Source organism: Sapajus apella, unplaced genomic scaffold, assembly GCF_009761245.1.
Source record: "Sapajus apella isolate SASKATOON/1434 unplaced genomic scaffold, GSC_monkey_1.0 scaffold62, whole genome shotgun sequence".
NCBI classification, from domain to species: Eukaryota; Metazoa; Chordata; class Mammalia; order Primates; family Cebidae; genus Sapajus; species Sapajus apella.
In genome coordinates, this window is record NW_022437002.1 from 7,336,023 (window position 1) to 7,358,203 (window position 22,181).

The following is a 22,181-nucleotide window of genomic DNA, read 5'->3' on the forward strand; positions in this document are numbered from 1 at the left end:
ACATTGTAAAGAGCACCTCCTACCACCTCCTACTAGTTCAGAAACAATAGTAAACATGATGGGCTCACTGAGTGCATCATTTATTATATTTCTGTGCTGATTATATATTTTACGAATTTTTGTTTCATAATAATTTGTATTCATTCATTTTCCAATCCCCTTATTCCAGTTTAGGGTCATGGGTGGCCAAAGCCTATTCTGGCAGCCTCAGGGCACAAGGCAGGAACCAGTCCTAGACAGGATGCCATCCCACTGCAGCGTGCATTCACACACACACCCCTATGCTCACGCAGACTGGGACAATTTAGACATGTTAATTAACCTAATGTGCACATCTTTGGGATGTGGGAGGAATCTGGAACACCTAGAGTAAACTCATGTAGACATGGAGAGAATATACAAAACTACACATAAACAATAGCCCTGGCTGGGAGTCCTATATTTTTTCTCTCTTTTCTTGAGATGGAGCCTTGCTCTGTCACCCAGGCTTGGGTGCAGTGGCAGGATCTAGGCTCACTGCAAGCGATTCCGCCTCACAATTCAAGCGATTCTCCTGCATCAGTCTCCTGAGTCACTGGGACTACAGGCACAGATCACCATGCCTAGCTAGTTTTTTGTATTTTTGGTAGAGACAGGGTTTTACTGTATTGGCTAGGCTGTTCTCGAACTCTTGACCTCAAGTGATCCACCCGTCTTGGCCTCTGAAAGTTTTGGGATTACAGGCGTGAGCCACAGCACCCAGCCATTTTTTCTGTCATCAGGGCTACGTGAAATGACGTTGAATGAAACGTTATTAGAGGACCTGCTGTACTATAATTTAACTTCTGCCCAGATTCAGAAATTATAGACCCCACATCTTAAGAGGAGGAAGGAGGGGGAAGGTCACATTATAGAAAAGCACATGGATGGAAGATACTGTTGCAGCCATTTTTATAAAATAAATTCTGCTGTCACAGCATATAAAAAACCGTGTTATAAAATGTTATAAGCCATAAAATAGCTTTAAAAATTTTATCCCATAGGTCTGTATTTGGATCTTCATGGCATCAACTATTTCCAGTAATGCATCTATGTAAATTGCATGAATCTGATTATACATGATTTTTTTGTTGTTGTTGTTGAGACCCAGAGTCTTGCTCTGTTGCCCAGGTTGGAGTGTAGAGGTGCAATCTAAGCTCACTGTAGCCTCCACCTCCTGGGCTCAAGCAATTCCTGTGCCCCAGCCTCCCGAGTAGCTGGGACTATAGGCCCGCCACCACACCCGGCTAATTTTTTGTCATTTTAGTAGAAATGGGATTTCACCACATTGGCCAAGCTGGTCTCAAACTCCCGGTCTCAAGTTGATCTGCCCACCTTGGCCTCCCAAAGTGCTAGGATTACAAGAATGAGCCACCGTGTCTGGCCCATATATGATTTTTTAAGACTAACCTTTTGGCTTTTCTGTTGGCTTGGCCTTACCTTCCCATATCATTGTGCCTATTCCTACTCATAACCCATGTCAACAGCTTTGTAGGTAGCCTTCTGTGTTTTTTTCAATGGCCATAAAATCATTATATACATAAACAGATACAAATGTATGTGTGTCAGGATTTTGAGGGGTTTTTTTTATTTTTAATAAAAATGGGATTATATACATACTTTGTTTCACCTCACTTCTCTCTGTCTTGACTACTTTATAAAACCTTCACCTCAATTGGAACAGCTCTCTATTCTGTGATTTAGAAATTTTCTGCTTTGTTTTTAGGCATTTATGTTGTTTAATTTTTTTTTTTGCCACAATGAACAATGATACGTTAAAAATTCTTGAATGTATGTTTTTATAAATGGGCCATTTTATATCTGTCTCAAAAAAAAAATATGAGGGATGTGAAACCTGCTTATACAGAGGGCCGACTTTTTTTCATATCATCAGTCTCATGCCAACGGTAGGACTTGAATATGCTCGGGTTTTGGTATCTGTGGGGTGAGGGAATGTCCTAGAACCAAAGCCCCATTGATACTAAGGAAAGAATGTCATTTCATCCATTTACATTTCTGTTACTGGTTAATTAAAGTTGTGGTCACCTCACATCTGGCCAACACTTGATTTATCAGACTTTTAATCTTTGTCAGTATGGAGGATATAATGTGAACTTAATTTTGTCTTTAATTTGCATTTCTTTATTAATAATTAGTTGAACATTTTTTCGTGTTTATCGGGTATTTAAAATTTTTCTTTTGTGAAATGCCTATTACATTAAATCTATTACCCACTTGCTATTGGTTTTTTTCTTATTAAATTGTAGATGTTCTCTAAATGTTGAAAACAATACACTTACCAGTTATAGATGGTGCAAATAACTTCTCATTTATGTCTTTATGTCTTCATAAAATCTTTATATATGCAGAAGTTAATTGATTTTAATATAGATCAATAATAAATGTATCCGTCTTTTCCTTTATGGTTTACATTTTGCCCCCCATTTTATTTAGGAAAAATTTTCCTGGGCTGAGATCAGGAAGAGCAAGTACAGTTGGCCCTCTGTATCCATGGGTTCCGCATCTGCAGATTCAACCAACCATGGATCAAAAATATTTGGAAAAAAATTTTGATAATTGCATTTGTGCCGGGCATGGTGGCTCACGCCTGTAATCCAAGCACTTTGGAGGCCAAGGCGGGCGGATTGCCTGAGGTCGGGAGTTCAAAATAATTGCATTTGTTCTGAACATACACAGACTTCTTTTTCTTGTCATTATTCCCTAAACAATACAATATGACAACTATTTACGTAGTATTCACATTATTAATGGAAACAAATAAGATAATTATTTACCCAGTTTTTGGTGAATCAGCATATGATGGTGCTTGTTATTAGTGGTTGGTTAACTTAAGGAACAAATGTTTGCAAAGCAAACATTGTAAAGAGCACCTCCTACCACCTCCTACTAGTTCAGAAACAAACAATAATAAACATGATGGGGCTCACTGAGTGCATCATTTATTGTACATTTCTGTGCTGATTATATATTTTATGAATTTTTGTTTCATAATAATTTGTATTTATTCATTTTCCAATCCCCTTATTCCAGTTTAGGGTCATGGGTGGCCAAAGCCTATTCTGGCAGCCTCAGGGCACAAGGCAGGAACCAGTCCTGGACAGGATGCCATCCCATTTTTTTGAGATGGAGTTTCACTCTTGTTGCCCAAGCTGGAGTGCAGTGATGCGACCTTGGCTCACTACAACCTCTGCCTCCTGGGTTCAAGCAATTCTCCTGCCTCAGCCCCCTGAGTACCTGGGATTACGGGCTCCCACCACCACACTCAGCTAATTTTTGTATTTTTAGTAGAGACAGGATTTCATCATGTTGGCCAGGCTGGTCTCAAACTCCTGACCTCAGATGATCCACCCACCTCGACCTCCCAAAGTGCTGGGATTACAGGCATGAGCCCATAATGTTAAATTCTATGAGTAATCTAGAGGTGACTTAAAGTATATGGGAAGATGTGCATAAATTATATACACACCTATATTAAGTACTATACGTAATCTAGAGATGACTTAAAATATATGGGAGGATGTGTATAGAATATATGCAAATAAAATTCCATTTTAATAAGGGACTTGAGCATCTGTGGGTTTTGAGCATGGTTGTGGGAGGGGTATGTCCTATAACCAGTGCCCCATGGTTATGGAGGGATGACTGTATACTATTTCCTAAAATCTTTATTGATTTTGTCTTTCACATGTACCTTCTGAATTACCCTACACTAATTTTTTATATGGTGTGGGGTAGGGAACTAATTAATCACTAGCATCTGTCAAATACTACCTCCCTTCTCCAGTAAGGTGTAAAGTTACTCTATAACATCCATCTGTAGGCATTTACCCACATTCTTAGTTAATGTTTTCTTGGACTGTTGTTTATCTGTTTATTTCTGTGACAGTACCAAGGTGTTCTAATGAATTAAGCTGTATAATAAGTCTTAATAATCTGATGGGACACATCCTGAAAATTTATGTTCAGGAATGTTTTGCCTAGTCTTGCCTCTATTTACATTAGAAACATCTTGGGAAGTTTCTGACAGAACAAAATCAAATAACAAAACTTTGGGAATTTTAATTGAATTATCTTGAATGTGTAGAACAACTGAGAGAGAAGTGGTGTGTTTATGATATCGTGTCTTTATATCCATGAACTTGGTATGTCTTTGCATTTGTTTAAATTTTCAGTGTCTTTAAATAAAATTTTATAATTCACTCTGTAAAGCAGCAATCTTCAACCTTTTTGGCACCAGGGACCGGTTTTGTGGAAGACAGTTTTTCCATGGATCCAGGCATCAGGGAGAGAGGGAGGATGGTTTTGGGATGATTCAAGTGAATTACATTTATTGTGTACTTCATTTCTATCATTATTACATTGTAATATATGAAATAATTATATAACACATTATAATGTAGAATCAGCAGGAGCCCTGGTTCTATTTTTCTGCAACTAGGTGGTCCCATCTGGGAGTGATAGGATATAGTGACAGATCATCAGGCATTAGATTCTCCTAATGAGCAGGCAACCTAGATCCCTCACATGCATAGTTCCCAATAGGGTTTGTGCTTCTATGAAAATCTAATGCCACTGATCTGACAGGAGGTTGAGCTCAGGTGGTAATGCAAGTGATGGCGAGTGGCTGTAAATACAGATGAAGCTTTGCTGGCTTGTGGGATGCTGACCTCCTGCTGTGCCCAGTTTCTAGCTGTCCATGGATTGGTACTGGTCTGTGGCCAGGGGTTTGGGTACCCCTGCTGCAAAGGATTATCATGCAAGCTCTTTATTTTACATTTTAGCATTTAAGTTTTATTTAATTTGGATGTAGGGCAAGGTTGAGGTCCACTTTTATTCCTTAGATGGGTGGCCTATTGTGCTACCATACATACAGTTTGTCTTTTCATCAAAATAGTCTTTTCATCACTGAACTGAATTAGCACCACTGAGATATATTTAAGTTCTATGTATATTGGTATCTAGTTTTGGAATTTATATTACATTCTATTAATATTTTTATATTGGTGCCATATTGATTTTTATTATTTGTATATTTATTTGAAGAAGTTTTAAAAAATTGCTGTGTATTTGTTGGCTTTGTGGTATAGACATTTATCTGCTGGGTCAAACCACTGTCTCAGTTTTATTTTTTGTAATTTTTAAGCTTTTCATTAAGCCACTAAATTTGAACATGATTTTATATACTTTCCAAAAATATTTTGTTGGAATTCTAATTGAAAATGCCTACATTTACATATTACTTTTGGGTAAAATCAGTATTTTTATTATGTATTTGTTCTCACAGTAAGAACAATAAGCTGAAATCTTAGCATACAGTTCTTATACCATTCACTAAAATTTTGGTTATTTTCAAGTTATATTTATTAAGCTTTTTCTTGTATCTTGTGCTATTTCTTGTGCTTTTTATTGTGCTGTTTCTTGACTTAAGTATTTTGAGAAATTTAAAGGTTTTTATTTTTTATAATGAAAAAACTTTTTTCATTTCTAGGTTCCTATTGCAAGAATAGTCTATGTGTTACTTAATTCCCTTATTAAATCTAGTAGGTTTTTAAAATAAATTTGAGTCTGTGGTTATCCATTCATAAACCCATATCATTTAAAACCATTTTATTCATTTTTTCCAGTTTGCTCAGATTATATACTTTTACTGTTTTGCTAAAATTTATAGGACTTCATTAAGTATTAAAGTATTAGTGACTTTTGACATTATTGATTCTAATTAAAGTAGTTAATTAGTAGTATTTTGTCATTTGGGGCTAATTGTAGTTGGTTTCTGTCAAATAGGCTTAGGCTTTATTACATTAAAAAATATATATTCTCTTGCTACCTTGAGGAATGGCTGAAGAATGTTAGTATTTATCTATTTCTAGATTCAGTTTGCTAATATTTTCCTGGCAAAGTTTGAGTAAGATTGGAGTTATAGCTTCATTAAATTTCTTTGCAATTCATCACTGAAACCACCTGGGCCTAGATAGTTCTTGGTGTGAAGGTTTAAAATTATGAATTCACTTTCTTTTTTTGTTTGTTTGTTTGAAATGGAGTCTCACTCTGTTGCCCAGGCTGGAGTGCAATGGTGTGGTATCAGCTCACTGCAACCTCTGCCTCCCAGGTTCAAGTGATTCTCCTACCTCAGCTTCCTGAGTAGCTGGGATTACAGATGTGTGCCACCATGCCCAGCTAATTTTTGTGTTTTTAGTAGAGACAGGTTTCACCAGGCTGGTCTTGAACTCCTGACCTTGTGATCCACCCGCCTTGGGGTCCCAAAGTGCTGGGATTACAGGCGTGAGCCACCACACCCGGCGAAGTCACTTTTTTAAGTAGATATAACATTTAAAAAATTTTGTTTCACCTTGTGTCTGTTTTTGGTAGGTTGTATTTTTCCAGGCATTTATTTGTTTCATTTTTGTTGTTGTTACTTTTAGATAGGGTCTCGGTCTGTCGGTCTGTTGCCCAGGCTGGAGTGCAGTGGGGCCACCTCGGCTCACTGCCTCCACCTCCCATGCTCAAGTGAGCCTCCCACCTCACCCTCCCCAGTAGCTAGGACCACAGGCATGTGCTACCATGCCTGGCAATTTTTTTTTTTTTAATGTTTTATAGAGACAAGATTTCTCTCTGTTGCATAGGCTGTTCTTGAACTCCTGGGCTCAAGCAATCCTCCTGCCTTGGTCTTCTGAAGTGCTGGGATTACACTGCTCCTGGCCTCCATTTCACTTAAGTAGTCCTTGTCTCTGGAACTATAGCTGTTTTGTGGGGGATGGAAAGTGGCATCTCATTGTGGTTTTAATATGCATTTCCTTGGTAACCAATGGTGTTGAGCATCTTCCAGAGTACTCATTAGCTTTTCCTAAATGTTGTTTTGTGAAGTATGTGTTTGAATCTTTGTCCATTTTAAAATTTGTTTGTCTTCTTTTTTTTTTTTGAGACGGAGTTTCGCTCTTGTTACCCAGGCTGGAGTGCAATGGCGAGATCTCAGCTAACCGCAACCTCCGCCTCCCGGGTTCAGGCAATTCTCCTGCCTCAGCCTCCTGAGTAGCTGGGATTACAGGCACGCGCCACCATGCCCAGCTAATTTTTTGTAGTTTTAGTAGAGACGGGGTTTCACCATGTTGACCAGGATGGTCTCAATCTCTTGACCTCGTGATCCACCCGCCTTGGCCTCCCAAAGTGCTGGGATTACAGGCTTGAGCCACCGCGCCCGGCCTTGTCTTCTTTTTATGAAGTTGTAAGGATTTTTTTTTTTTTTTTTTTTGAGGCAGGATCTCACTCAGTTGCCCAGTATAGAGTGGAGTGGTGTGATCGTGGCTCACTGCATCCTCGATTTTCTGGGCTGAGGCGATCCTCCCACCTCAGCCTCCTGAGTAGCTGAGACTATAGGCACATGTCACCACGCCCATCTACTTTTTTTTTTTGTATTTTTTTGTAGAGACAGGGTTTCACCATGTTGCTCAGGCTGGTAGTGAACTCCTGGCCTCAAGAGACCTGCCCACCTCAGATTCCCAAAATTACTGAGACTATAGGCATGAGCTTGGCCCAGGATTCTTTGTATATAATAGTTTGGATACAAGTCTCTGTCATATCGATTAATAGATGGGGCTATCTCTGTATCTGCCTCCATCAATCTAAATCTGTATCTCCCTCTCCATATTCATTCATCCATCTATCCATCCATCTGTTCTTTGGTTTGCCTTTTCGTTGTATTGGTGGTGTCCTTTGAAAAGCACAAGCTTCTTAATATTGATGAAGCCCATTTTTATTATATTTTTCTGGTCTATTTTATGTTCCAAGAAATCTGTCATAAGATCATGAAAATGTTTACTTGCTTTTTTTCTAGAAACCTTATAGTTTAGGTTTAGTTTTCATGTTTAAGTTGATGATCCATTTGACGTTTCTGTATGTAGTGTAATACAAGAATAAAAATAAATCTTTTTGTATATAGGTATCCAGTTGTATCAGTAATATTTATTGAAGACTTTTTTTTTTTTTTTTTTTATCAATTTACCTTGGCACTTTTATGGAAAGTCACTTCACCAATGTGTTTGAGTCTATTTTTGGACTATTCTGTTCCACAAATCTGTGTGCTTATTCTTAGGCTAGTATCACACTGTCTTAGTTAATTTAGCTTAATATTAAATCAGATGTTTGGCTGGGTGCAGTGGCTCACACCTGTAACCCCAGCACTTTGGGAGGCCGAGGTGGGCGGATCACTTGAGGGCAGGAGTTCGAGACCAGCTGACCAACATGATGAAACCGTGTCTCTACTAAAAATACAGAAATTAGCTGGGCATGGTGGTGGGCGCCTATAATTCCGGCTACTTGGGAGGGCTGAGACAGAAGAATCACTTGAACCTAGGAGGCAGAGGTTGCAGTGAGCGGAGACTGGGCCATTGCACTCCAGCCTGGGCAACAAGAGCGAAACTGTCTCAAAAAAAAAAAAAAGAAAGAAAGAAAGAAAGAAAGAAAGAAAGAAAGAAAGAAAGAAAAATAAAAAAATAGTTGTTCTAAGTCGTTATTTTTCAAATTTGTTTTGCTATCCTAGATCTTCTACATTTCCATATATATTTTAGAAGCAGATTGTCAGTTTCTTCCAAGAGTTTCTGTTGGGGTTGTGATGGGTCTATAGATCGGTTTAGGGAGAATTGACATCTAAATAGTAATAAATCTTTTAGTTCATGAGCATGATGTGTCTTTTAGTTTATTTTGGTCTTCTTTCATTTTACTTAACAATGTTTTGTTGTTTTCAGAGTACAGCTCTTATACCTATTTTGTTATATCCATCCATAGGTATTTCAAATTAGGCAATTGTAAATGAAGTTTTTTAAAAATTAAATGTATTTCATTCAGTTATAACTTCTAAATAATAAAATTTATTATATTTTAAAAGCATTTGAACTTTAACTTTTCACTTTGAAATAATTTCAGACTTCAAATATTAGTATAAGCCATCCAGTTCTGTTCTTCTAAAACTTGTTTTGGCTTTTCAGGTCTCTTGTATTTACATATACATTTTAGAGTCAATGTGTAAATTTCTAGAAATAATCCACAGAGACTTTAGCATTACATTAAATCTCTAGATTACTTTGGGGGAAAATTAATACCATAAGTATATATAGTCTTTCCATAAACATGGAATATTTCTTTTTTCCCTTTTGTTTTTGTTTTTTATTTTATTTTTTTGAGTCAGTCTTGCTGTGTTGCAGGCTGGAGTGCAGTGGTGCGACCTGGGCTCACTGCAATCTCTGCCTCCTGGGTTCAAGTGATTCTCGTGTCTCAGCCTCCTGAGTAGCTGGGATTGCAGGTGTGCGCCACCATGCCTGACTGATTTTTATATTTTTAGTAGAGATGGGGTTTCTCCATGTTAGCCAGGCTGATCTCGAACTCCTGACCTCAAGTGATCCACCTGCCTCGACCTCCCTAAGTGCTGAGTTTACAGGAATGAGCAGCTGTACCTGGCCACTAGGATCTTTATTACAATATTGAGTAGAAGTGGTAAGAGGAGAGATTCTTACCTGTTTTTTTCAACTTAGGGAGAAAGCATTCAGTCTTAAACTATTAAGTAGTCTACGAGATTTTTTTTTTAGTAGATGTCCTCTCTTAGATCAAAGACCTTTTTTCTCTTTTTGGTTTGCTGAAAGATATTTTCATGAATATTACGTTCTGTCAGTTGCTTTTTCTCTACTGAGATGACTGCATTATTTTTTCCTTTAATGTGTTAATATGATGAGGATGAATTTTAAAATATTCAACTCAGCTTGCATTTATGGGATAAATCTTCCTTTTAAAAATATATTTCTATATTCAGTTTGCCAATATTTTAAGTATTTATGCCAATATTTTAAGCACCTATGTTCATGAAAGATACTGGCGTATATTTTTCATGTAATGTATTTTTCTGGTTTTGGTCCCAGGGCAATATTGGCCATATAAAATTAGGAAGTCTTCCTTTATCATATTTGATTAAAGATTTAATATAAGCTGGATTATTATTTCTTAAGTGTTTTATTTATTCAGTTCACTAGTGGAAACCTCTGAGCCTGGGGCTATTCAGATTTTTAATTTCTTCCATGTCAGTTTTGGTAATTTTTACCTTTCAAAGCGTTTCTCTGTCTGCACAGTCAGTCTGTATCATCATGGAAATATTCTGTATATACATAGTTAAAGTACAATAGCCACTGGCACCTGTGACTATTGATCACTTGAAACGTGATGGGTGCAGAACTGAAATTTTAGTTTAACTGAATTTATTGCTTCTGGGCCTCTTGGCTAAGATCAAGTGTACTTTAATTAGAATTAAGTTTAAATAGTCACAAGTGACAGGTAGCTACTGTATTACATATCACAAAGCTAAGCTGTCATTTATTTTTGTAAAGGTGTTAATCATTCTTATGTATTACTATCAAGTTAATAATATTTTAAACTGTATGTCCCTGCAGTTGTTTATAATATCTTCTTAGTTTATTCTTAATTTCTATAAAATCTGTAGTCCCTTATTTCATTCCTGATATTGGTAATGTATGTCCTCCAGTCCCCATATTACCTTTTCTTTTTTTCTCATTTTTTTTTTCGCCCACAATGAACATCATACATATTACCTTTTTTTTAAAGACAGGTTTTAAACTCCCATTGCCCAGGCTAGAGTACAATGGTGGATCTCGGCTCACTGCCACCTCTGTCTCCTGGGTTTCAAGCGATTCTCCTGCCTCAGCTCCCTGAGTAGCAGGGATTACAGGCACATGCCACTGTGCTGGCTAATTTTTGTATTTTTTGTAGAGACAGGGTTTTACCATGTTGCCCAGGTTGGCCTTGAATTCTTGAGCTCAAGCGATCTGCCTGCCTTGGCCTACCAAAGTGCTGGGATCACAAGTGTGAGCCACTGCAACTGGCCTCCCATGTTACTTCTTAAAAACACCTTTAAAAACTTTAATTGTAATAAAATATACATAAAATGAAATTTACCATCTTTACCATTTTTAAATGTACAGTTTAGTATTTTACATTGTTGTACAATCAATCTCTAGAATGCTTTCCATCTTTCCAAACTGAAACTCTATACCTAATTTCCCAACTTGCAATTTCTCTCTTCTTGCAGCCTGTGGCAATCACCCTTCTACTTTCTGTCTTTATGAATTCAGTTACTCTGTATCTTATGTAAGTGGAATCATACAGTATTTATCTTTTTTTGATTGACTGATTTTAGTTAGCATAATATCTGCAGAGTTCATCTGTTTTGTAGTATGTGTCAGAATTCCTTTCCTTTTGAAGGCTGAAGAATATGCCAGTGTATGTATATACCACATTTTATCTGTTTATCTGTAGTTAGACACTTGGGTTTCTTCTACCTTTTAGCTATTGTGGATAAGGCTGCTATGAACAGATATCTCTTTGAGATCCTGCTTTCAGTTCTTTGAGGACCATGTGATAATTGTATTTTTAATTTTTTGTGGAACTGTCACTGTTTTCCGTAGCGGCTGTACCATGTTAAATCATTTTCATATATACTGCACAAGGTTTTAAATTTCTCCACATCTTTGCCAACACTTGTTCCTTCCTTCCTTCTTGCCTGCCTCCCTCCCTCCCTCCCTCCCTCCCTCCCTCCCTCCCTCCCTTCCTTCCTTCCTTCCTTCCTTCCTTCCTTCCTCTTCCCCCCTATCCCTTCTCTTTCTCTTCTTTTCTTGGTTAATGGCCATCTTAATAGGTGCAAGGGATATCTCATTGTGATTTCGATATGCATTTCTCTAATGATTTGTGATGTTGAGTATCTTTTCATGTGCTTTTTTTGGTTGTTTATATTTTTCTCTTTTTTCAATGGTCTGTCCAGAAGTTTATCTGTTTTTCTCTTTTCAAAAATCTTGCTTTGGTTTTATTAATTTTTCCCCATTATTGATCCATCTTCTATTACATAGATTGTTTTCTTATCTTTATTGTATCTTCTACTTTGGGTTTAATTTGATCTAGTAAATTTTTATTTTAGGTCTGAGCTGTTTGTTTTCAGCCTTTTGTTTTTCTCTCTGTGCCCTGTCTGTATGGTTTTTATTGCCATCTTCCTCTTTTGCTGTTATTTTCTTTTGTGTTGTCAAATCTACTGTTAACCCATCTATTAAATTTATATTTTAGATAGTATATTTGTTAGTTCTGGAAGTTCCTTTTTAAAAAATATATTTTTGGCTAGGCTTGGTGGCTTACGCCTGTAATCCCAGCTGTTTGGGAGGCTGAGGCAGGTGGATCATGAGGTCAGGAGTTCAAGACCAGCCTGACCAACGTGGTGAAACCCTGTCTCTACTAAAAGTACAAACATTAGCTGGGCATGGTGGCACACACCTGTAATCCCGGCTACTCAGGAGGCTGGGGCAGGAGAATTACCTGAACCTGGGAGACAGAGGTTACAGTGAGCCAAGAATGTGCCACTGTACTCCAGTCTGGGTGACAGAGCAAGACTCTGTCTCAAAAAAATAAATAAATTATATATATTTATTAAAAATAAATAAAAATGTAAATAAATTATTTTTCTAAAATAAAAATAAATTAATGTCTATATCAAAAATAATTTATTTAGTATTTATTTATTTTTTTAGACCTGGCACAGTGGCTCACACCTGTAATTCCAGCACTTCGGGAGGCCAAGGCAGGCAGATCACTTGAGGGCAGGAGTTCGAGACCAACCTGGCCAACATAATGAAACCCTGTCTCTACTAAAAATACAAAAATTAGCCAGGTATGGTGGCAGGCACCTGTAATCCCAGCTACTTGGGAGGCCAAGGCATGAGAACCACTTGAACCCAGGAGGCAGAGATTGCAGTGAGCTGAGATCATGCCATTGCACTCTAGCCTGGGTGACAGAGCAAGACCCTGTCTCAAAAAAAAAAAATGCATGCATACACACACACGTATATTACATACATATATGTAAATTACATACGTGTATGTCATTCATATATATATATGTATATATATATATATACATATATATATATAGTTTCTGCTTTTCTCTTTATCCATTTCATGTTTTCCATTATTATCTTTTCTCTAAGGAGTGTTTAACTTTGTTCTGACATGTAGTTAGTTTGTTTGGGACTAGCTTGATCTTTTTGAGACATGTTTTTTAACTTTGTGAGGGCAGCTCTAGGGTTGATTTTACTGTAGTTTAGCCCTAGCCCTATTTTTTTTTTTTTTTTTAAGAGATAGGGCATCACTCTGTTGCCCAGGTTGAAGTGCAGTGACACAATCATAGCTGACTGCAGCCTGGACCTCCTGGGCTCAAGCGATCCTCCTTCCTCAGCCTCCTGAGTAGCTGAGACTACAGGCACGGACTATCATGCTCGACTAATTTTTAGATTTTTACTAGAGATGAGATCTTGCTATGTTGCCCAGGTTGGTCTTGAGCTTCTGGGCTTAAGCAATCAGCCCACCTCATCCTCCCAAATTACTGGTATTACAGGTGTGAGCCACAGCATCCAGCTAGCCCTGTTCGTAATGTGTGACATTTCAGAGGGCTTTACTGATTATCCCAGGTGTTTGACAAAGTTTCTTTTTCTTCTTTTTAAGTAGACTTTACTTTTTAGAGCAATTTTGGGTTCATAGCAAAATTACGTGCGAAGTTCAGTTTTCATATCTCTCCTCCCCACCACCCAACCTCCCTCACTTTGGACATCCTGAAATGTAGTGGTACATTTGTTATAATTGATGACCCTACATTGAGATATTATCATCAGTCAAATTCTGTAGTTTACATTAGGGTTATTCTTGGCATTGGTCATTCCATGGGTTTTGACAAATGTGTAATGACCTGTATCCACTGTTATAGTATATGTGATAGAGAATAGTTTCACTGCCATAGAAATCCTCTGTGCTTCACTTTTTCATCCCTCATTCCCCACAACCACTGGCCTGTTTATTGTCTCCATCAGTTTGCCTTTTTCAGAATGTCATGTAGTTGAAATCATATGGATGAAGCCCTTTGAAATTGGCTTCTTTGACTTAGTAATGTGTGTTTAAGTTTCCTTCATGGGGTGGTAGCTTTTTTTTCTTATAAGCCCTGAATAATGTTTCAATGTGTGATTGTGCCAGTTTATTTAGTGACAAGGTCTCATCATTCAGGTTAATCAGATTTCAAGTCTCCTCATCTTTGTGTCAACACTGGTAACTTTCTCTTTGTAGTTCCCTGATAGTTGTTCTGTTCCTAGTTAGGATTTCAGTCAGTGCATATGCAGATTACTAGTCAGCCAAATAATTTTTAGTGTTCTTTCTCTGTGCATTTGTCTCTTCTCTGGAAATTTGTCCTTCGGATACCAGCTGCTGCAGCTTTCCCCAGCTTCTGCCTCTGGTCTCCTTGGCTTAGTGAGAACTGTGTGCTCTGTTTTGAATTTTCTGTTTCTTTTTTTTTTGAAACGGAGTTTCATTCTTGTTTCCCAGGCTGCAGTGCAGTGGCGCGATCTTGGCCCACTGCAACCTCTGCCTCCCGGGTTTAAGTGATTCTCCTGCCTCAGCCTCCTGAGTAGAGACAGGGTTTCTCCATGTTGGTCAGGTTGGTCTTGTACTTTTGACCTCAGGTGATCCGCCTGCCTCGGCCTCCCAAAGTGCTGGGATTACAGGCGTGAGCCACCACATCCGGCAAATTTTCTCTTTCTTTACTGGGGTTTGCTAAATGTTCCCAGGCTGAAAGTCAGGGTGAACCTAGGGCTCAGTTCGTTTCCTTTTTTCCATGATCACAGTCTTGTGTTATTTCTTGTCCATAGACTGAAAAGAGGTATAATATGTATTTTGTTCGATTTTTTTAGTTAGTTTTTTTTTTGAGACGGAGTTTCATTCTTTTCTCCAGGCTGCAATGCAGTGGCAGAATTTCGGCTCACTGCAACCTCCGCCTCCTGGGTTCAAGTGATTCTCCTGCCTCAGCCTCCCCAGTAGCCGAGATTACAGGCGCCTACCACCATGTCCAGCTAATTTTTTGTATTTTTGGTAGAGATGGGTTTCACCATGTTGACCAGGCTGGTCTCGAACTCCTGACCTCAGGGGATCCACCCATCTCAGCCTCTCAGAGTGCTGGAATTACAGGCGTGAGCCACTGCGCCTGGCTGATTTTTTAGTTATTAGCAGCAGTAGGGTTATTTTGAAACCAGTACTCCACCTTGGCTGGAAGTGGAATGTTTTGTGATAAATATTGTAACTAGTTGGCTACCTAACAATTTCTATATGATTTTGAACTTAACTCAGAAATAGTTCTACAGAGGAGAGACATAGTGGCTTACACCTGTAATCCCAGCACTTTGGGAGGCCAAGGTGGTTGGATCACCTGAGGTCTGGAGTTTGAGACCAGCCTGGCCGATATGATAAAACCCTGCTTCTACTAAAAACATAAAAATTAGTGGGGCATGATGGTGCATGCCTGTAATCCCAGCTACTGAGGGAGCTGAGGCAGGAGAATCACTTGAATCCAGGAGGTGAAGGTTGCAGTGAGCCAAGATCACGCCACTTTACTCCAGCCTGGGTCACAAAGCGAAACTCCATCTCCAAAAAAAAAAAAAAGAAAAGAAAGAAAGAAGTACTTCTATACATAATTGCCTTAAGTACCTTTCTAAACGTATTTAACTCAGTGTGTTTCTCTACCGTAATGCCAGTTGTACTATGTGAACCACACATAGCAACATTTCTGTAGATCGGGTGTTAGCAAACCTTCTCCCTAAAAGGCCAAATAGTAAATATTTAAGCGTTCTTGGCTGTGGCCAACAAATATGACTTTTTGCATTCTTCTTATTCTTCTTTTTACAACTTTCTAAAAATATAAAATCATTCTTAGCTTAGAGGCATCCAGAAATAGGCCCTGGATAAAATTGTTTGAGTGGGAATTTTTGTATTTTTGTTTATTTATTTTGAGATGGAGGGTTTTTTTGTTTGTTTTGTTTTTGAGACAGAGCCTTACTCTTGTCATCCAAGCTGGAGTGCAGTGGTGCAATCTCGGCTCACTGCAGCCTCTACCTCCTGGGTTCAAGCAGTTATCCTGCCTCAGCCTCTTGAGTATCTGGGATTACAGGCTCTCGAACTCCTGACCTCAAGTGACCTGCCTTCTTCGGCCTTCCTAAGTGCTGAAATCACAGGCGTGAGCCATGGTGTCTGGCTTATGGTTTAGTTAAGAAAGATACATTAGCATAGCCATTATCAAAATCTTGGCTAATATTAAATGGTTGGTAAATGTATGTCTCATTTGTTTTATAGATGGTTTATAGTGTACTTCAGAGTCATAATTTTTTAAGTCTTAGTAGACATACAAAAGGAATTGTTTGTCTCAAGTAAAAATAAATGTTGAAGGCGTTTATGTTTCATTTTTAATGATTCTTGGCATTATTTGATTGTTGATTAACTGAATTGCATTTGTGATCTTATAAAGGGGTTTTTATTATTTAGGAAATTGTATTTTATCAAATAGCAGTAATAGTCAGATCATCTCTTAGAAGTATTACTGTGGGCCGGGCGCGGTGGCTCACGCTTGTAATCCCAGCACTTTGGGAGGCCAAGGCGGGTGGATCACGAGGTCAAGAGATCGAGACCATCCTGGTCAACATGGTAAAACCCAGTCTCTACTAAAAATACAAAAATTAGCTGGGCATGGTGGCACATGCCTGTAGTCCCAGCTATTCGGGAGGCTGAGGCAGGAGAATTGCTTGAACCCAGGAGGCGGAGGTTGCGGTGAGCCGAGATCGCGCCATTGCACTCCAGCCTGGGTAACAAGAGCGAAACTCTGTCAAAAAAAAAAAAAGAAGTATTACTGTGACAACGGCCAGGCACGGTGGCTCACACCTGTAATCCTAACACTTTGAGAGGCCGAGGCAGGTGGGTCACTTGAGGTCAGGAGTTTAAAACCAGCCTGGCCAACATGGTGAAACCCTGTCTGTACTAAAAATACAAAAAAATTATCTGGGCATGGTGGTGGGCACCTGTAATCCCTCTATTTGGGAGGCTGAGGCAGGAGAATTGCTTGATCCTGGGAGGTAAAGGTTGCATTGAGCTGAGATCATACCACTCCACTCCAGCCTGGGCAATGGAGCAAGACTCCATCTCAAAAAAAGACAAAAAAAGTGACAAAACAAAGTGCTAATTTAAACTTTTATTTAAAACAAACCACAATCACCGTGTTTTTGTTTTTCATTTTATAATATATGTATGTAAAGACAGAGTCTTTCTCTGTCACCCAGGCTGGAGTTCAGTGGCAAAATCATAGCTCACTATACCCTTTAACTCCTAGGCTCAAGCAATCCTCCCACCTCCGCTTCTTGACCATCTGGGACTTCAGGTGCATACCACCATGCCTGGCTAATTTTTAAATTCTATTTGTAGAGACAGGTTCTCACTATGTTGCCCAAGCTTATCTGAAACTTCTGGACTCTTCCTGCCTTGGCTACCAAAATGCTGGGGTTGCAGGCATGAGCCTGCGCCGGGCTGGATCACTTCTTTTTATGACTGTTTTTTGTTTTTGCATTCTTAGGAGTTTGTTTTCTTTCGATTCCTTGTTTTATATAAGAGAGAAAAGTAGGCGGGGCACAGTGGCTCACACCTGTAATCCCAGCACTTTGGGAGGCTGAGGCGGGCAGGTCACCTGAGGTCAGGAGTTTGAGACCAGCCTGGCCAATATGGCGAAACCCTGTCTCTACTAAAATGCAAAAATTAATCTCAGCTACTTGGGAGGCTGAGGCAGGAGAATCGCTTGAACCTGGGAGGTGGAGATTGCAGTGAGCCGAGATCGTGCTTCTGCACTCCAACCTGGGCAACAGAGTGAGACTCCATCACACACACACACACACACACACACACACACGCACATACACACACACACATACACACACACGGGAAAAGTAGCAGTCTTAGGGAATTGTTAGAGAACCATGATTTTTAAAGTTGAAATTACTAATTTTTTTTTTTTTGAGACGGATATTGCTCTGTTGCCCAGGCTGAAGAGCATTGGTGCGATCTCGGCTCACTGCAGCCTCCACTTCCTGGGTTCAAGCAATTCTCCTGCCTCAGCCTCCCAAGTAGCTGGGATTATAGGCATGTGCCACTGTGCCCAGCTAAATTTGTATTCATAGTAGAGATGGGGTTTCACCATGTTGGCCAAGCTGGTCTTGAACTCCTAATCTCAGATGATCTGCCTGCCTCAGCCTCCCAAGGTACTGGGATTAGAGCTGTGAGCCACTGCACCTGACCAAAATTACTATTAATACTAGTTTATTTCTGAAAATTATGCTTTGACTAAAAACAAAAATGTGGCTTTTCTCCTGCCTAGCACTGCTGGGCCTACAGGCCTCTGTCGAGCTGCAGACATGGGTCTCTCTCTGTTCCACAGGATGGGGTTTGTTAAGTTGTTAAGAATAAGGCCTACTTTCTAAGAGATATCAAGTGAAATTTAGAAGACGATGAGAGGGTAAAACTGATTATTATGCTTGGAAATGCTTGGTGATACAGGATAAAAATAACCCACCCAAATACGGGATGATAATTTGTGTATCAAACAGAGATATCATTTGTCAGATTGCTTATGCCTATATAGAGGGGGGATATGATAGTTTGTGTAGCATATGCACACGAACTGCCAAAATATGGCGTGAAGGGTGGCCTGACAAATTATGCTGCAGTGTACTGTACTGGCCTGCTCCTGGCTCGCAGGCTTCTCTTGTCCCTTAACAGGGGCAAGATCTATGAAGACCAAGTGGAGGTGACTGGCGATGAATACAATGTGGAAAGCATTGATGGTCAACCAGGTGTCTTTACCTGCTATTTGGATTCAGGCCTTGCCAGAACTCCAGTGGCAATAAAGTTTTTGGCACCCTGAAGGGAGCTGTGGATGGAGGCTCTTCTATCCCTCCTCACAGTACCAAATGTTTCCCTAGTTGATATTCTGAAAACAATAGATTTAATGCAGAAGTACACTGGAAGCACATCACGGGCCAGAATGCTGCAGATTACATGCACTACTTAATGGAAGAAGATGAAGATGCTTACAGGAACAGTTCTCTCAATACGTAAAGAACAGTGTAACTCCAGACATGATGGAGAAAATGTATAAGAAAGCTCATGCTGCTATACTAGAGAATTCAGTATATGAAAAGAAGCCTAAGAAAGAAGTTAAAAAGAGAGGTGGAACCATCCCAAAATGTCCCTTGCTCAGAAGAAAGATTGGGGAGCTCAAAAGAAGGCAAGCTTCCTCAAAGCTCAGGAGCGGGCTGCTGAGAGCTAAACCAAACAATTTTCTATGAGGATTTTTCAGATAAAGACAATAAACTTGTGGGCAGCAACTAAAAACAAAAACCAGAATACAAAATAATAATGTGCAGGAGGAATTAATATATCAGAAAATTTCTAATATATTAAATATATTTCACAATATTTATATGCTAGTTGAATTCCTTAGTTAGTGGTTATACCTTAAAATGAAATGATTCTGTGATACAGCATATAACTATCAGTATACTGCTAAAGCAGTGACTAAGCATAAGCGGGACAAAGAGTGAAAGTTGACTTTACCTTGAAGTATGAAATTTGCTTTCATTATCAAACAAATATTGTTCTTAAATTACTTAAAATAACTTTTTTATTCTCTTTTTGCAAAATCTAAGTCTATTGGCATTTTGCTGATCACAATCTCTATTACAAAAAGATTTTCCTCCTGAACTCATTATTCTTTATTAGAGCTATCTCATGAGCATACTACAAAACTGTAATATTCTCAATCATAAAAAAAATTCTCATTAAAAAAAAAAAAAAAAAAGGCCGGGTACAAGGGCTCGACTTATAATCCCAGCATTTTAGGAGGCTGAAGTGGGAGGATCACTTGAGCACCGGCGTTCAAGACCAGCCTGGGCAACACAGCAGGACCTTGTCTCTATTAATAATTTAAAAATTAGCCTGGTACATTGGTGTGCACCTGTATTCCTAGCTACTTGAGAGGCTGAGGTGGGAGGATCACTTGAGCACAGGAAGTTGAGGCTGCCGTGAGCTATAATCGCACATCTGCACTCCACCCTGGTCAACAGAGCAAGACCCTGTCTCTCTCTCTCTCTCTCTTTTTTTTTTTTTTTTTGAGATGGAGTTTTGCTCTTGTTGCCTAGGCTGGAGTGCAATGGCGCCATCTCAACTCACCGCAACCACTACCTCTTGGGTTCAAGTGATTCTCCTGCCTCAGCCTCCCGAGTAGCTGGGATTACAGGCATGTGCCACCACACCCAGCTAATTTTGTATTTTTAATAGATACAGGGTTTCTCCATGTTGGTCAGGCTGGTCTTGAACTCCCGACCTCAGGTGATCCGCTTGCCTTGGCCTCCCATAATGTTGGTATTACAGGTGTGAGCCACTGTGCCCTGCCAAAACCCTGTTCTTTAAAACATATACATGCACACACACACACACACACACACACAGAGTAAAAAAGCGAAACAAAACAAACTTAAGGGTGTTTGAATGTTTATCTCTGTTCCTTTAGTTCCTCTTTAGAATTATTTCATACTAGGGTTCTCAGGTTATCTCATCTCAATCTCTATTGGGATCACCCCACTGTAACTTGTATACTCATTTTTCCACTGATGTACCTGTTGTCAAGTTAGAAGTTCATTCTAACTTTGCCAATGTTAATAATAAATTCTCAGTCTTCATTTTGTCAGGCATCTCAGCAGCATTCATTATGGTTAAGTCACTCCCTCCTCATATTTTCTTCATTAGCTTCTGTGACACCAGTCTCATCATTTTTTCCCTACTCTATTAGCTGTTCCTAGTTTCTTTTTCTGAATCCTTTGTTTCAACCAGATTTCTAAATACTGAAGTATGTCGGGACTCTCAGCTGTCTTCCATCTATAGTGAATAAACTCACCAGGTGATCTTATGTAGTCTCATGAATTTTAAGTACCATTGCTTCATTGATGAGTCCCAAATTTATGTCTCATTACTTGGCAAGTCTTCTCTTAATTACAGGCTAATGTAGCCAACTGCCTTCTTGATATCTTCATTTGAAGATTTAAGAAAGATATTGAAATCTACAGTCCCAAAACCAAATTACTTATTCTACCCCCCTCAATGTAGTCCTCCCTTAGTGTTCCCATTTCAAGAAATGGCACCCTGGTGTTATTCTTGACTTCTTTCATACCCAGCACGTCATACACAGATCAGGCAGTGCCTCTACCTTCAAAATATATCCATATCTGACTACTACTCTTCACATCCATCATTATTATTACCTTAGGTTTAGCCACCAGTTTTTCCTTGGGTTGATGCTGTAGCTTCCTAAGTGGTCCTCCTGCTTCCATTCTTCTGCTCCCTATAACATTGAACACTTCATAGTACACAGAAGCTACATGTAAAACATATGATCCTTGTAAAACATAAATCATGCTAATTTGTAGAGTCTTCTAATTACTTCCTTTTACTCTGAAATGCATTGCATTTTTTTTTTTCCTATTACTTGGAATTTCCTAATAGATCTATCCTGTTCCTCTTTTTTCATTTTTTTTTTTTTTTAGCACTCTTCCTCTTATACATGCAATTCCAGCCATAGCATCCTTGCATTTCCTCAAACATGCCAAGCATACTCACAGTGCCTAAAAGCCAGGAATCTTCCATGAGAAATTTGTACTTCCAGGTGTTTCAACTACTGTGATCGTAGTGTTCTGTTTTTTTCTCTCTGTTTCTGAGAAACAGAAACTATTTCTTTTATTTGGTTATATGGATCACAAGGATGAGAATAATTCTGATTCAATTAAGTAATGTGATTAGTACTAATATTTTAATTGCATAAGATTTTATGCAGCTTACGGATTTATTGTCTAGGTACCAAAATTGCTAATTTAAATTAGTTGCTTTGTTAAAAGTTGACATCTCTGAGGCCAAGCACAGTCTCATGTAATCCCAATACTTTGGAAAACTGAGACAGGAAGAGTACTTGAGCCCAGGAGTTTGAGACCAGCCTGTGCTATATAGTAAGACCCCTGTATCCACAAAAAATAAAAAAAATTAGCAGGTTATGGTGGCATACATGTGTGGTCTTAGCTACTTGGAAGCTGAGGTGGGAGGATCACCTGAGCCCAGGAAGTTGAGACTGCAGTGAGCCGTGATCATGCCACTGTACTCCAGCCTGGGTGACAGCAAGATTCTGTCTCAAAGGAAGAAACAAAAAA

General features: G+C 39.0%; 1 protein-coding gene and 1 pseudogene across 6 annotated transcripts in view; both read left to right on the plus strand.

Moving 5' to 3' along the window:
• ZMYM4 (zinc finger MYM-type containing 4) overlaps positions 1 to 22,181 on the plus strand; it is a 155,614-nt gene that overhangs the window by 67,804 nt on the left and 65,629 nt on the right. The window lies entirely within an intron of this gene.
• LOC116529261 lies at positions 18,223 to 19,313 on the plus strand (annotated as a pseudogene).